Genomic DNA, 15477 nt, shown 5'->3' on the forward strand with positions numbered 1-15477 from the left:
GGGGGATGTACCCAAAGACTAGGTGATCTACTACTGTGGTCTTGGATCTGAAATTTCCTAGGTTGTGACTTTGAACTGATCATTTACTTGTATAATCACCAAATGTACCTTCATATTCTTATTGATGTAGATGCTGGCAGGGCCTAGCATTCTGTGTGGTATTGAGTTGTTAAGAGCAGGGAAAAGAGACAGAAACCAGACAATTCCTGGGACTGGTTTGGATGAAACAGAGAATGATCTGTGTATGTAAAAGGAGATGTGAGGGGCAATAAACTATTTGACAGCTGGTGCTGTTCTACACAGTGTTGCCATCTTCTTTGAGCAGGCTTGCCTTGGATGACCTGGCTGGATCAACATTTGTGTCCTAGTCAGTGGTCAGGGAGAAACCCTTCTGATCCTGGGGTTTACAATTAAAACTGGGCATTCATAATAGAGAAATATGTTCATGTTGTATACCTAGGACACAAGAATAGCTGTGTTTCCTGCCCTTGTCCTTTAGACAAAAATCTCAAAATATAGTGTTAGTGCCAGGACTGTTTATTCAGTGGTGCCCCCTGAATCATGGGTCTTGGTCACTAGTTCATGGCTAGGATACTTTACTACATAATGAGTTCCTGGAAAGCATGCCTTACAAAGTCATAATCTGCCTTCTTTTAGCAAAATCTTTTCTCCTTGTTAAAAGTCATCATAAAAGTTGTCCAAATATTATTTTTTATTGCTTATGTGGGAAATTCACATAATATAAATTACAATCCTTTTCCATTGATCTCAGGTTCAAATTCCTACCATGTGTTACCCTATTTTTTTTCTTTAAAATACATCAATTTCAGTATGTGTTGTTAATATACTAATTGGATCATGATCAGAGTGTCAATGCCATGTCCCTTAAAGAAAACTGAGTTTGTCGTTGTAGTACCTTGGTACCACATCCAAGAAGAAGCAATCAGTCCTAAAGATCTGTATACTAAATCTCCTTGATCACATTTTGTCTTATGTATTTTAATTATAATTTGTTCACCTTGTATGCCCTCTGCTGTCCCTTCTCTTTTCTACTTCTAGTCCCATTCACCCTCCCTCTTCTACCCCTAGGCCCTTTCCCTACTTCCCTGATAGGTGAGGTCCTCCTCACCCTTCTATCTGAACCTACCTCATCAGGTCTCATTAAGGCTGGATGCATCATCTTCCTCTTTGGCCTGATTTTCAGGGCATTGTTCTCATTGTGTCCTCAAATCCATGTACTTATGACTCTTCCTGCCTCCTCTCCTGCAGGCTTCTCAGAGCTCTGATGTAAGGAAGAATTTCATAGGGAAAACCCATTTAGACCTGGGTGTTTTAAGTTATTTCTCTGCACAATTATCAGAAGATGGGTCTCTGTATGCATTTTACTTACTTCATCCCAAATGAGTTTTTCTGGTTCCATCCATTTGCCTGGAAATATCATGATGCCATTTTCTTAGCTGAATAATACTTCGTTATGGGAATATTCAACATTTTTTTCCAAAGGAGATTGTAAGGAGCCTGCCAAAGAGAGCCTCTTAAAGGCTGTGCCCTGAAGACTATCAAACCAAATGCTGACACTTATGGGCAACTGTTGGGCAGAGTTCATGGAATCTAATTAAAGAAGTGGGAAACAGCAAGATCTGGAGATGACAGGAGCTCCACAAGAAGAGCAACAAAACCAAAAAAAATCTGAGCACAGTGGTCTTTTCTGAGATTCGTACTCCAAACAAGTACCATGCATGGAGATAACCTAGAACCTCTGCACAGATGTAGCCCATGGCAGTTCAGTGTCCAAGTTGGTTCCAGAGTAAGGGGAACAGGGACTACCTCTAACATAGAAATGATTAGCCTTCTCTTTGACCACCTCACCGTGATGGGGGAGCAGCCTTATCAGGCCACACAGAAAGAGAATGCAGCCATTTCTGAAGAGATCAGAAGAGACTTGAGATCAGAAGAAGGGAGAGAAAGACATCCCCTATCAGTGAGCTTAGGGAGGGGCATGTATGGAGAATGGGGAGGGAAGGTGGGATAAGAAAGGGTGGAGGCTTCAAGGGGGTAAAAGTGAATAAAGTGTAATTAATAAAAATTAAAATAGAATATTAAAAATTATAATTCTTTTTGGATTTATATTAAAGGATGGTGTACTTTGAGGTTGATATGCCAAAGATAGTTACCAGAGATATTGGAGTCTCTGTCTCTAGGTATCTGTCACTTTACATCTTTGTTTCTATTGGTCTCCATCTCTCTATTTCTGAATCTGTCTCTCTATCTCTCTCTCTCTGTCACTTTCAGTCTCCCTCTCTCTTCCTGCTGCTTGTGGTTCAATATGAAATCTCTCAGTTTTGGAAAAAAACTAAAACAAGATGACTGCTTGCTGAGGTGACATCATGGATGGTCTCTGTAAAACTATAAGCAATGACCCAATTAAATTCTTTTTGTTCAAAGATTTGCCTAGGTCAGGAAGCATTTTCACAGAAAATAATTCACCCACTGAGGACATATCTGTGCATTTAATAAATAATAATGGCATCTGTGATAATGTGAAACTCAAGTCATGGACACGTAATTTTATTAATGACCATTTCAAAGAAATATGTATTGCTCTCTTCAGGAGCACATATACTAAAATTGGAACAATAGAGAGAATATTAGCAAGGCCCATATGCAAGGATGAGATTCAAATTCATGTGTGGAGAGAAAGAACTTAGGGAAGAAAATAGGAACTACAGAGCTAAGCATAAGCAACAGGCTACAAGAGATGGAAGAAAGAATCTCAGGTGTTGATGATACAATAAAAGAAATTGATGTAACATTCAAGGAAAATGTTAAATCTAAAAAAATTCCTGACAAAGACCATACAATAAATTTAAGACAACATAAAAAAAACAAAACCTAAAAATAATAGGAATAGAGGAAAAAGATTCCCTCCTCCAAAGCCCAGAAAATATTTTCAACAAAAGCAATGAAAAAAATTTCCCCAACTTAAAGAAGAGGCCAATAAGAATATAAGAGGTATACAGAACACCCAATAAATTAGTCCAGAAAAGAAAATCTTCTCACCACATAATAATAAAAACAGTAAATAAAAATACTAAAAGAAAAAAAAATACTAAAATATGCAAGGTAAAAAGGCCAAATAACATGTAATGGCAAACCCATTAGAATCATACCTGACTTCTCAACAGAAACTATGAGAGCTAGAAGGGCATGGACAGATATCATGCAGGCCCGAAGAGAACACAGATGTCAGCACAGGTTACTATACCCAGCAATCCTCTCAGTCCTCATAGACAGAGAAAAAAAATTTTCAATAACAAAATCAAATTTCAACAATACTTACACACAAATTCAGTGCTACAGAAGACACTAGAAGGAAAAATACAACCCAAGAAAACCAGCTACTCTCAAGAAAACACAGGACATAATTAACCTCATTATAGGAAAACAAAAATCAACCAATACACAAACTTACTACCACAACCAATATTAAAATCAAAGGATCTAACAAACACTGGTCATTAGTCTCTCTCAACATCAATGGAATCAATTTCCTTAGATAATGAAATAGCATTTGACAAAATCTAACATCCATTCACATTTAAAGTTTTGAGAGATCAGGGATACAAGGCACATATCTAAACATATTAAAGGCAATATACAGCATGCCTACAACCAAAATCAAAATAAATGGAAAGAAACTTAAAGCAATCTCACTGAAATCAGGGACAAGGCAAGGCTGCCCATTTTCTCCATAGCTCTTCAACACAGTTTATGGAAGTCCATGCTAGAGCAATAAGAAGATTGAAGGAGATCAAGGGAATCTAAATCAGAAGGAAGAAGTCAAAGTATCACTATTTTCAGATGATAAGATATTATACCTGATGTTATTAATTAAAAAGATATGAAGCAGGGGGACAACCAATATTCTCTGTGAGAGGTTTATTAGGGTGGTATGGTAGAAGTGGGTAGCAGGGCATGGTGGGGAAAGAAAGACGTAAAGGGGGATGGGGTGCCCCAAAGAAAGAGAAAAAGCACAAGATAGAGTGAGAGAGAGAAGAGAGTAAGAGAGAGAAAATAAGAGAGGGGGTAAGCGTAGGAGAGAGACCATGTGCTGGATTGGCCCTTTTAAGGGGGCACAGCAACCACATCTTCCAGGTATGGTCAACTGGCTGGCTGGCTGGCTGGCAACACATGATGACATCATAGGTTGCTGGGCAACCCAGAAGCAGGTTGTTTTCCAAAATACTAACATTCCTCTCTTTTTCTATAATTAAAAATGGAGAGCTCGGGCTGCTTTTTATAAAGTAAGTTAAAGTATATGAATTTAGGCTCACTGGAAGCAGCTCTCCATTGTCATGCAAGAGGTTGAGAGAGAGAAGAATTATAGCAACAAAATGGTCAGATTGCAAACTCAAGAGTAAGAGAAGCCTCTGCCCTGGAAAATTTAGGTAGAGGATTGCCAATAGAGAGAGTTGCCATCCCTGCAAGGCAGCAGGTAAGGACGGGGGAATGGTGGGAGAAGCTAGAGCCACCTGTCCCAGTCCTGAAGCACTCCATTTCAACCTTTTGTTAAGAACAAGTGAATAACAGGTATAGATTCTCTTCTGGCTACTTCCTGCTGACACTGAAGGTGCTGTAGGGATGTCAAAAGGCTGAAATGTTGGCCAAGTCCAGGAAGAATAGGCTGCTTTGATGCTTTCCAGGGTCTGCAAGAACATCCATGGCTGGGAGGGAAGGTGCAGGTCCAGCATGTTTGAAGTCTGTGAGGTCAGAGCTGACCACCTGCAGCTTGTTGGAAGTCTGTGAGGCCAGAGTTGAACACCTGTAGCTGCTTTGGTGCTGTTGTGGCTATAAGAAACATCTGTGTAAGGCAGGACACTGAAACACATATATAGGCAAAAGATAAATGTTGAGTAGGGAAAAAAATCCTGTAGGTATACATTGAAAGGTTTGGATCAATGAGGCTTGTACATGGGAACCTCTGTCTACCTGGAGGTACATTTATTTACCCAATCACTGGCAATATTTAAAGAAGGCTTTGTTTTGTTTTCGATCTGTCATTGAGGTGAGGTTTAATTACAGAAGCATGTAAACTTAGGCCCTGGTGCCAGCTGGCACTAGGTGTAGAAACTTAAAATTCTCCAGAGGAGATCGTATCTGGAGGGTGGGCATCTGGGCATCTCCCATTGGGGGCAGAAAAGTCAAGACCTTCCAGTGGCATTCCAAGGGAAAGTGTGACTCCGAGCAAGAGGGGTGCTACCTGTCCAATAGCTCATCAGCTCTTCGCCAGGGACCAGGGTGCAGTGCCCAGTGGCACGGGCGAAGCAGGACAGTTTGCCTAGCATTAGGTCTTCCCATGAGTGAATGAGAGAGGGCCCATGAATGGTCGAGAGGGGGCCCATGAGTGGGCCAGAGGGCAAGCAAGTGGGGAGAAGGAAGCATGTGCAAGAGGAGACATACCACCCAAGGCAGTGGGTGGCCCTAAAATGTAGGTCAGCATAGAGGGTCAAACCTAGATAATTGAGGCTATGGCTGAGGGGAGGTCCCTCTGTCTCAAAAGTAGGAAGTTGCATGAGCTCTGCAGTCAAGCTTCCCCTACCAAGAGAGGTGTTTATGCTGAGAAAATGGAATGAACTCACCAATCTAGTCTGTGGTTGCATGCAGTAAACAGCAGTCTGTTAGCCAGGAAAGGAAGTTTTGAGAAAAAGTTACAGCTTTAGACATGTTAGTATCACAATTGTACTGTGCATTGAGAAAAAGGCAGTAGACACATATGTGTTAACAGCATAAGTGCTTTTTAACGAGAACTCTGAAAAGGCAAAAGCCTTTTATGAAGTAAAAGGGAAACTCACTTATACTTTTAGTATAAGCTTATACTTTTAGTATAAGTATATACACATTATGGAGGCTTACAATCTTGAGCTTAGGACCATAATAGTGGAATAGTGGTATTGTGGAATGTTTTTGTATCAGAGTAAGATTAATAAATTAGAGCCTTATTGATAAAGGTTGAAACTCTGGACAGTCAATACAACAGCAGCATAACAACAGGAGGAAATATTAAGCCTTTTTACCTATTTAAGATACCTTAAATCACCTTAGACCTTGTAACCTTTATCATTTGCAGTTACCAACCTTAAAACATTTTTTAGACCTCAAACATTTAGAAGTTGCATTACCAACCTTAAGACACATTTTTAGACTCTCAAACATGTATAACTTGTATTTATTAACCTTAAGACATCACTCAAATATGTTCTTTGAAAGGGACCTTTGTATTTAGTTATTTACCATGAGACATAGTTGAAACTGCTATGAACATTTATTATCCTTTAGCTAAAGGTTTCATTTAGGCCTGTTTCTTGAGTCTGGACTGTGTCAGGACTGAAAGGAGCAGCTCTAGCACTTAGACTTAAGGCCTGGTTCTCCTGTATATAAAGAGAACATTTATTGTCCTTTAGCTAAAGGTTTCATTTAGGCCTGTTTCTTGAGTCTGGGCTGTGTCAGGCCTGAAAGGAGCAGCTCTAGGACTTAGACTTAAGGCCTGGTTCTCCTGTATATAAATAGAACTGGGAAGGCGCCTGAAGACTCTGTGTAGGCCTGAAAATAGCAGCTCTAGTACTTAGGCTTAAGTCCTGGTCTCCTGCATATAAAGAGAATCATGAAGGCACCTGAAGTCTTCCAACACAGAAGTTGGCAATATGTCTGTGGAACCTCATTCTGAGGTCAAAAACAGACCTGTAGGAGAGCTGTGGAGGTTGCTAAGTCAAGGAGCCACCTGTCCTCTGCCAGGCCAATGAGCTAGAGGGCTGGAAGTATCTGTGCTCTTGTGTTGGTTGAAACTTCATGGCTGGGCACAGAGGACAAGCCTGCTTGGGAGCATTTTGGCTTCCATAGGCCAGTTTGCCAACAGCCATCTTTGGTGTGTCAGCAGCAGGATCAGCATCCATTTGGCTGCATTCGAACACATCATCTGGCAGAATGGACTTTTTGGCTATATATACATCTTGCATTTTTGCGGGAACACTAGCAGCTTCTGAACACAGCTGTGTCTAGGTTTAGAGCCCTTCAGGATGGCTCAATTTTTATCAACTCCTATATGGTGACTCAATGACCATCTCAGCTGTTTTTTAAAAATTGCAGTGAGACCATGTTTGCATCTGCACGATTATAAATATGTATTTATGAGATGACTATTAGCTTACATTTGTTAACCTATAAATATCAACCAGGACTTTAGGTTTTGTCCTTGCTAAGTTAGAACCTTAAAAGTCATGAATACAATTTATTAGATTGAAAGCATAAGAGTTTTTGTATGATGTAATATATAAAAGTTTATACCTTATAATTGTCTAAGGCTACACTACAGATTAATAACATCATTTTAAGAGAACAAGACCAAGCTTCTATTAACCTTTTGATAGTAGAGATGTAGTAAATTGACCCAGTTTTAACATAAATATATATTTTTAAAAATTAATAGATCTTAATTTAGAACACTGGTAAACAACTTGTACATAATAACAAACCCTTGAACTATAAATTTAAAACCAACAGTTTAGCAGAACAGTATGAACCAAATTTAAAATTAACTAAGCATATTTTAACCCTTTGGTAATAGAGATGCTACAAAATGACCCAGTTTTTTTTTATTTTTATTTTTTTATCAGTTACATTTTATTAACTCTGTATCCCAGCCGTGTCCCGATCCCTCATTCCCTCCCAGTCCCTCCCTCCCTCTCTCATCTCCACCGTGCCCCTTTCCAAGTCCACTGATAGGGGGGACCTTCTCCCCATTCATCTGATCCTGTTTTATCAGGTATCTTCAGGACTGGCTGCAAAGCCCTCCTCTGTGGCCTAACAGGACTGCTCCTCCCTTCGGGGGTGGGAAGACCAAAGAGCCAGTCATTGAGTTCCTGTTAGAAATAGTCCCTGTTCCCCTCACTTTGGGAAACCAATTGGTTACTGAGCTACCACAGGCTACATCTGAGCAGAGGTTCTAGGTTATATCCATACATGGTCCTTGGTTGAATGTCAGTCTCAGAAAAGACCCTGTGCCCAGATATATTTGGTCGTTGTGGAGCTCCTATCCTTTCCCCAACAGACTAACTCCCCTTCTTTCTTATGATTCCCTGTACTCTGCCAAAGGTTTAAAATGACCCAATTTTAACATAGATAAATACCTGTAAAATTAATATATCTTAATTTCAGAATATTGGTAAACAATTTATACATAACATTGAACCCCTGAGCAGAACAGTATAAAGCAACTTTAAAATTAAATTTGAGCAACACATAAACCAACTTAATTTGAATAGATATTTATAATTTTTTTATTATATAAAATTTATTTTGAAGCAGGGTTGAATCATAAGCTAGTAAAATATAACTTTGAATTTTTATAAAAATCTATGCCAATTTGAAATGATGTTCCTTGTGGCCTAGTCTAAAAGATAAGATAAAGTTAATTATGATTAAGACTTATAAATGCAAACCCAATGAGAAAATTATTTAAATTATATAAAGCATTAGATAAGGAATTTAAAATGTAAGAGTAAAATGTACAGAAATCAGGGAGAAAAGATATTTTATTTCACTTTTTTTCTTAAAGCTTGGGAAAAGAAAGCTAAAAGAAGAAAGCACTCGGCTAGAAGCAAAAGGAAAGCAGCCTGGGGGGAGGAGAGAAGCATGTGGAGAGACAGGAGGGTGTGCTGGAGGCGGGGCCTCTTTGCCGGAACCAAAGATGGCACTGTGCCACATTAAGTCAGTAGTTAAGCTATAGACACGCCCACTTCCTCCCAAAGCAAACATGGCAATGAGCAGGGATTCAGCAGGAAATTTAAAAGTTTCCCAACTGTGCTGGTTTTCTAAAACTGTCCTACCCAGAGAATCACACCAAGCTTTTAAGGTTGATTTTAGCATGGCGTGAATGTCCCAGGGTCGTACATGGTCCCTTTTGGCTAGCCTCCCCCAGGGGACCTGGATAGAGGGCCTACTCTCTTACCAAACTGGGCCGCTGCAGAAAGCACAGAGATCCAAGCGAGGGTTGGTCTTCGCCGCAGCCACAGTGGCAGGAGCAGGACATGGGGGGGAGAGAGAGAGAGAGAGAGAGAGAGAGAGAGAGAGAGAGAGAGAGAGAGGCAGGGCCACCACAGGAGAGAAAAAAGAGAGAAAGAGTAAGAGGGTAAGAGAGAGTAAGAGAGGAAAAGATTGTAAGAGAGAGACCACATGTTGGGATTGGCCCTTTAAGATGCAAGGTAACCACGCCTTCCAGGTGTGGTCACCTGGTTGGCGACACATGATGACATAATAGGTTGCTGGGCAACACAGAAGCAGGTTGTGTTCCAAAATACTAACACTTTCAGCTGCACAGATTGAGGCATGTAGTGCTGCTCAGGCTGTCTCTCAAGCAAGCTGTCTACTTTTGCCTTTTTAATAACTGCTTCCTAAAACTCTTACATTCTTTAAGCTGTTGAATGACATCATTCTACATCTAAGCCAATCAGCACCTGAGAGAATCTTGAGGTGTCCATAGAGATAAGTAAACAAACATTCTTCTGTCTAGTATCTCTTATCCTGCACATACATGACTTGTTCTTGTGAAACCCAACAAGCTTTTAACTCACTCCTTTATGCAAATCCCTCACCTTTACTCCTATGTACCACTGTGACAATATCAGGTAGGAAATGAAACTTTAATGTTTATTTAATAGGGCAGCTACCAACGTAGGGAAGCTTCAATGTGATGTGGGATTAAAGGGAATGTGCTGAATGACAAGGTTGACTCCTCCTGTTCTCTTCGATATGAAATTTTCTAGGTTGTGACTTTGAACTGAATATTTACTGCATACTCACTAAATGTTCCTTCCCATCCTTATTGATAGGCTGGCACGGTTTAGGGTTCCCTGGATTATTGTGTCTCTAAGAGCAGGGAAAAGAGAAGAAAACTATACAATAGCTGGGACTGGTTTTGCTGAAACAGAGAAAGATCAGTGAGTGTAAAAGGAGAACTGAGATACAAGATATTATTTGACAACTGGTGCTTTTCCACACTAGTGTTGCCAACCCTCTATAAGCCGGACTACCTTGGCTGACCTTGCTGGATCAGCAGCTATGTTGTATTCAGTGGTCAGTGAGGAAACCTCCTGGTCTTGGGGTTTAAAGTTAAAACTTGGCATTCAAGACAGAGAAATGGGTCTGTGTTATAAACCTAGAACACAAGAGCAGCTGTGTCCTCCAGACAAACCCTCTAAATGTAGTGATATTGTCAGGACTTACTGTTCAGAAGTGCCACCTGAGCCAATGGAGTCTGAGGTAGCTGGGTAGTCACTAGTTCATGGTGAGGATTCTCTGCTACATAATGCATTCCTGGAAAGCATGCCTTACAAAGTCAAACTATGCCCTCCTTTAGCAGAATCTTTTCTCCATGTTAAAAGTCATTATTAAAGTTCTCAACATATTATTTTTATTGATTATGTGGGAATTTCATATAACACACATTACACTACTTTTCCATTGCTCCCTGGTTCAAATTCCTACCCATGTGTCACATTAATTTTTTTTTCTTTTCTTGAAAATACATCAATTGAGGTATATGTTGTTGGTATTTTTATTGGGAGATGATCATAGTCTCAGTGCCAAGTCCGTTTAAGAAAACTGAGATCATTCTTGCTGCACCCTGGCACCACCTCCAAGAAGAAGCCATCGGTCCTGAGGAGTTCTATATGAATTCACCTTGATTACACTTTTTTATGTATTTATTACACTATATTCACTTTGTATTCAGTCTGCTGTCCACTCCCTCTTCTCCATCCAGTTCCACACACCCTCCTTCTTCTACCACTAGGAACTTTTCTGGTTTCCATCCTTTTGCCTGAATATATATCAGGATGTAATTTTCTTAGCTGAATAATACTTCATTATGGAAATATTCCACATTTTCCCCAAAGGAGACTGTTAGTCCTTGGAAGTTACTGGGACATTAATCATTGTATTGAATGACAAACTATCAGGATAAGTATGTTCTTTTAGCACTTTTAGCATAGAAGTCTCTCCATCTTCTTTCACTTCCTGGTGCTTTGAATTGCAATGTCCACTTGAAGCTCATCTATTTACATGTGGAGTCCCCAGTGAGGAAATGTCTGGGGAGGGTAGGAGTTATGGCCTTGTTTGATAATATTATATCTTCAGTTTTTCTAAATTTTTTCTCAGCCCTTTCGGCTTTTTTATAAAGGAGGGCTACCAATTTTTTTGAGTTAATTTTCCCTTCAGCCATTTTACTAAAGGTGTTCACCAGCTGTGGGTGTTAACTCGTAGAATTTTACAGTTCATCAGAAATACCATCATAAAATCTGCAAATAGTGATACTTTGACTTCTTTCTTTCTGATTTCTATTTCTTCTAGTTGTTCAAATTTCTTATTGTACTAGCAAGGACTTCCAGGACTATGTTGAAGAGATATAGAGAGAGTGGGCAGCCTAACCTTGTTTCTGATTTTAGTGGGATTGCTTTATGATTCTCTCAGTTTAGTTTATGTTGGCTATATGCTTGCTATATATTGTCTTTACTATGTTTAGATATGTGAATTGTATCCCTGATCTCTCCAATACTTTAAATATGAATGGATGTTTGACTTTGTCAAATGCTTTTTCCACATCGAAGGAGATTATCATGTGTTTTTTTTTTTTCTTTCAGTTTGTTAATATGGTGGATCATATTGATGGATTTCCATATATTAAACCAAGCCTGCATACCTGGGATGAAAATTTTTGTCAATGATATCTTTAATGTGTTCTTGTATTCAGTCAAAGATATAATGTAACCTGGTATGACCCTAACCAAGCATGTAAAAGACTTGTATGTAAAAAATTTCAAGACTCTGAAGAAAGGAATTAGAAGAAAATATCAGAAGATGGAAAGATCTCTATGCTCATGTCTTGGCTGGATTAACATAGTAAAATGGAAATCTTGCCAAAACCAGTCTACAGATTTAATGCAGTTCCTATCAAAATAGTTCACAATTCTTTACAGAACTTGAAAGAAAAATTCTCACGTTCATATGGAAAAACAAAACCAGAATGTCTAAAACAACCTTCAACAATGAAAGATCATCCTGATCTCAAGGTGTGTTATAGAAGAAGAGTAATGAAAACTGCATGGTACTGGCATAGAAACAGAATTGTGCATCAATGGAACCAAACAGAAGACCCAGAAATAAACCCTCACACTTATAGACACCTGATAATTTGACAAAGATGGCAATACCGTACAATTAAAAAAAGATTGCACCTTCTCATTCAGTACATTCCCCTTAACTCCACATCACTTTGAAGATTCTCTACTTTGGAAGCTGTCCAATTTAATAAGCATTAAAGTTTCATTTCCAACTTACATTTTTCACAGAGTTAAACAGGAATAAAGGTGTGGGATCTGGACAAAAAGATGAGATAAAGGCTTGTTTGTTTCACAAGAAAACTTTACCTGTACACAGAATCAGAGGTACTGGACACTGAGGAATGTTTACTCATCTCCATGGAAACTTCAATATTCTCTCATGTTCTGATTGGCTGAGATGGAGAATGATGTAATGAGACAGGTTAAAAACACTAAGAGTTTCAGGAGCCAGTTATTGGAAGGGCCAAGTGGACAGCCTGCTTGAGAGGAAGGCTGAGCAGCACTACATGCATCAATCTTGGCAGCTGACAGCATACAACCCAGAGATGTCATTGCCTGTGTCCAAGATCTCTTAGTTCAGGAAAAGTGTCACATACTTCTCTCAAGTGGTCTTTAATAAAGCCACTAGTCCTTGACATGAGAATTTGACATTAAGACAGATTCCATTATTATTTGTTAAATGCAAAGATATGTCCTCAGTCAGTGAATTACTTACTGGGAAAATAATCCCTGGCCAAGGCAAATCTTTGAACAAAAAGCATTTATTTGGGACCTTTCTTATATTTTTACAGAGACCTATCCAGGATGTCACATCAGGAAACAGTCATCTTGCTGTACTTCTTTAGCAGAACTGAGTACTTTTCATACTTAACTACAAGCGGCAGGCAGAGAAAGCAAGAGAGAGAAAAAGCTAGAGAAACAGATTCAGTAATATTAAGACCAAGACCAAAAAATACAGAAATATAAATTGACAGAGACCTAGAGACAGACTACTGCATTCTATCTGTTCACTTATATTGGCATATCAACCTCTAAGCACACCCTCCTATAATATAACACCAAAAGGAATTTTATTTTTTAATATTTTTAATTTTAATCAATTACACTTTATTCACTTTGTATACTACCATAAAGCCCTTCCACCCTTCCCTTCTCCCCTCCCAACACCACCATCACTCACACTGGTCCACATGTCTCTCCCCATTTCTGATAGAGAGGACTTCCACTCCTTCCTTTTAATCCTAGTCTATCAGATCTCATCAGGAGTGGCTGCCTTGTCTTTCTCTGTGGCTGATCCTCCATCAGGGTGTGATTTTCAAAGAGCAGGCCAATCAGTTCATATCTGCCCAGATTGATGCATGCAGTGCTTCTTAGCCTTCCTCTCAAGCAGGCTGTCCACTTGGCCCTTCCAATAACTGGCTCCTGAAACTCTTAGTGTTTTTAACCTGTCTCATGACATCATTCTCCATCTCAGCCCATCAGCACATGAAAGAATATTGAGGTTTTCATGGAGATGAGTAAACATTCCTCAGTGTCCAGTACCTCTGATTCTGTGCACAGGTAACTTTTCCTTTTGCAACCCAACAAGCTTTTATCTCATCTTTTTGTCCAGATCTCACACCTTTGTTCCTGTTTAACTGTGTGAAAATGTAAGTAGGAAATAAAACCTTAATGTTTATTAAATTGGACAGCTTCCTAAATAGGGAATCTTCAAAGTGATGTGGACTTAAGGGGAATATATTGAATGACAAGGTGCTCTCCTACTTTTTGCTACTCTCCTTTTGCTTTTTCTCTATGATTCCTGGTATAGCACAACTAACTATTCAAGGAAATATATCTTTGGTAGATTATTAAAAGCTTTAACAAGAATAGAATGGAAGAAGAAAAATATTAAAAGAAGGAATGAATCAGATTCAGAATCAGAAAGCATTAAAGAAGAGAAAAAGAAGTAATGGGCTCCTTCTTAGGAAAAAAAGAGCATAAGCAAGCACAGCAGGCTTAAGTATGCCTCCCTTTGGCTTCTTGTTTCTAAGGGAGATTACAAATCTTTAGCAAGACATATGGGAGATGGTTGACTAAGGTGTATTTAAACTTTAATGTAGAAAAAGACTTTGACAGATATTTGACTTGGCTCAGGGGACTATAACAGCTCCTGACTTTCCTCTTCGCTAGTCAGTAGTACTGTGGTATTGGATCTAAAATTTTCTAAGTTTTGACTTGAAATAAGCAGTTACTCAGTTACTCACTAAATGTACCTTCACATTCTTATTGACATAAGATGCAGGCCAGGCCTAGGGTTCCCTGGGGTATTGAGTCTTTTAGAGCAAGGAAAAGAGAAGGAAATGAGGCAGTTCCTGGAACTGGTTTGGCTGAAACAGAGAAAAAATGGTGAGAGGAAAACTGACGTGCAAGATATTATTTGACAGCTGGTGTTTTTCCACTGTAGTGTTGGCAAACCTTCATGAGCAGGGTTGCCTTGGCTAACCAGGCTGGAACACCATCTGTGTCCTATTCAGTGGTCATTGAGGAACCCTCTTAGTCCTGGGGTATACAGTTAAACTGGGCCTTCAGGACACAGAAATGGGTCCTGTTATATTCCTAGAAGAGAAGAGAAGCAGTGTGTTCCAGACAAACCCTCTAGAAGTAGTATTAGGGAGAGGACTGCTTGTTCAAGGTACCACCTGAGCTCATGAGCTTTAAGGTTGCTGGTAACCACTGGGTCATGGCTAGGATTCTCTACTACATAATGAGTTCCTTGAAAATATAGACTCGGTCTCTGTATTTATGATTCTGTCTCTCTAGCTTTCTCTGTCTCTTTCAGTCTCCCCCTCTCTGCTTACTGCTTGTGTTTCAGTATGAAAATCTATCAGTTCTTCTGATGTTCTGATGAGTGCTTGCTGACATGGCATCATGGATGTTCTCTGTAAATAATATAAGCAAGGTCCCAATTAAACACTTTTTTTTTCAAAGATTTGCCTTTGTCAGGGAGCATTTTCCTATTAAGTAATTTGCTGACTGAGAATATAGTGTGCATTCAACAACTAATAATGGAATCTGTGATATTGTGAAACTCACATGTGAAGGACATGTGACTTTACTTCCTGACATAAGAATATTGGATACAGGAACTGACATCTCTGGGTTGTGTGATTTCATCTGCCCAGACTGAGGCATGTAGGGCTGATCAACCTTTCGCTCAAGCAGGCTATCCACTTGGCCCTTTTAATAACTGACTACTGAAATTCTTACTGGCTTTAACCTGTTTCATGACTTCATTCTCAGTCTCAGCCAATCTGCACCTGAG

The 15477-nt window shown here is 39.4% G+C and overlaps 1 non-coding gene across 1 annotated transcript; it reads left to right on the plus strand.

Annotated features, from left to right (window-relative positions):
- The first annotated feature begins 2598 nt into the window (after window positions 1-2598).
- On the plus strand, window positions 2599-2707 carry LOC132651797 (U6 spliceosomal RNA). The gene has a single exon (XR_009589362.1). It is a non-coding gene; the product is annotated as a U6 spliceosomal RNA (small nuclear RNA).
- The last annotated feature ends 12770 nt before the right edge of the window (window positions 2708-15477 follow it).

This window comes from Meriones unguiculatus (genome assembly GCF_030254825.1).
Source record: "Meriones unguiculatus strain TT.TT164.6M chromosome Y unlocalized genomic scaffold, Bangor_MerUng_6.1 ChrY_unordered_Scaffold_25, whole genome shotgun sequence".
NCBI lineage: Eukaryota > Metazoa > Chordata > Mammalia > Rodentia > Muridae > Meriones > Meriones unguiculatus.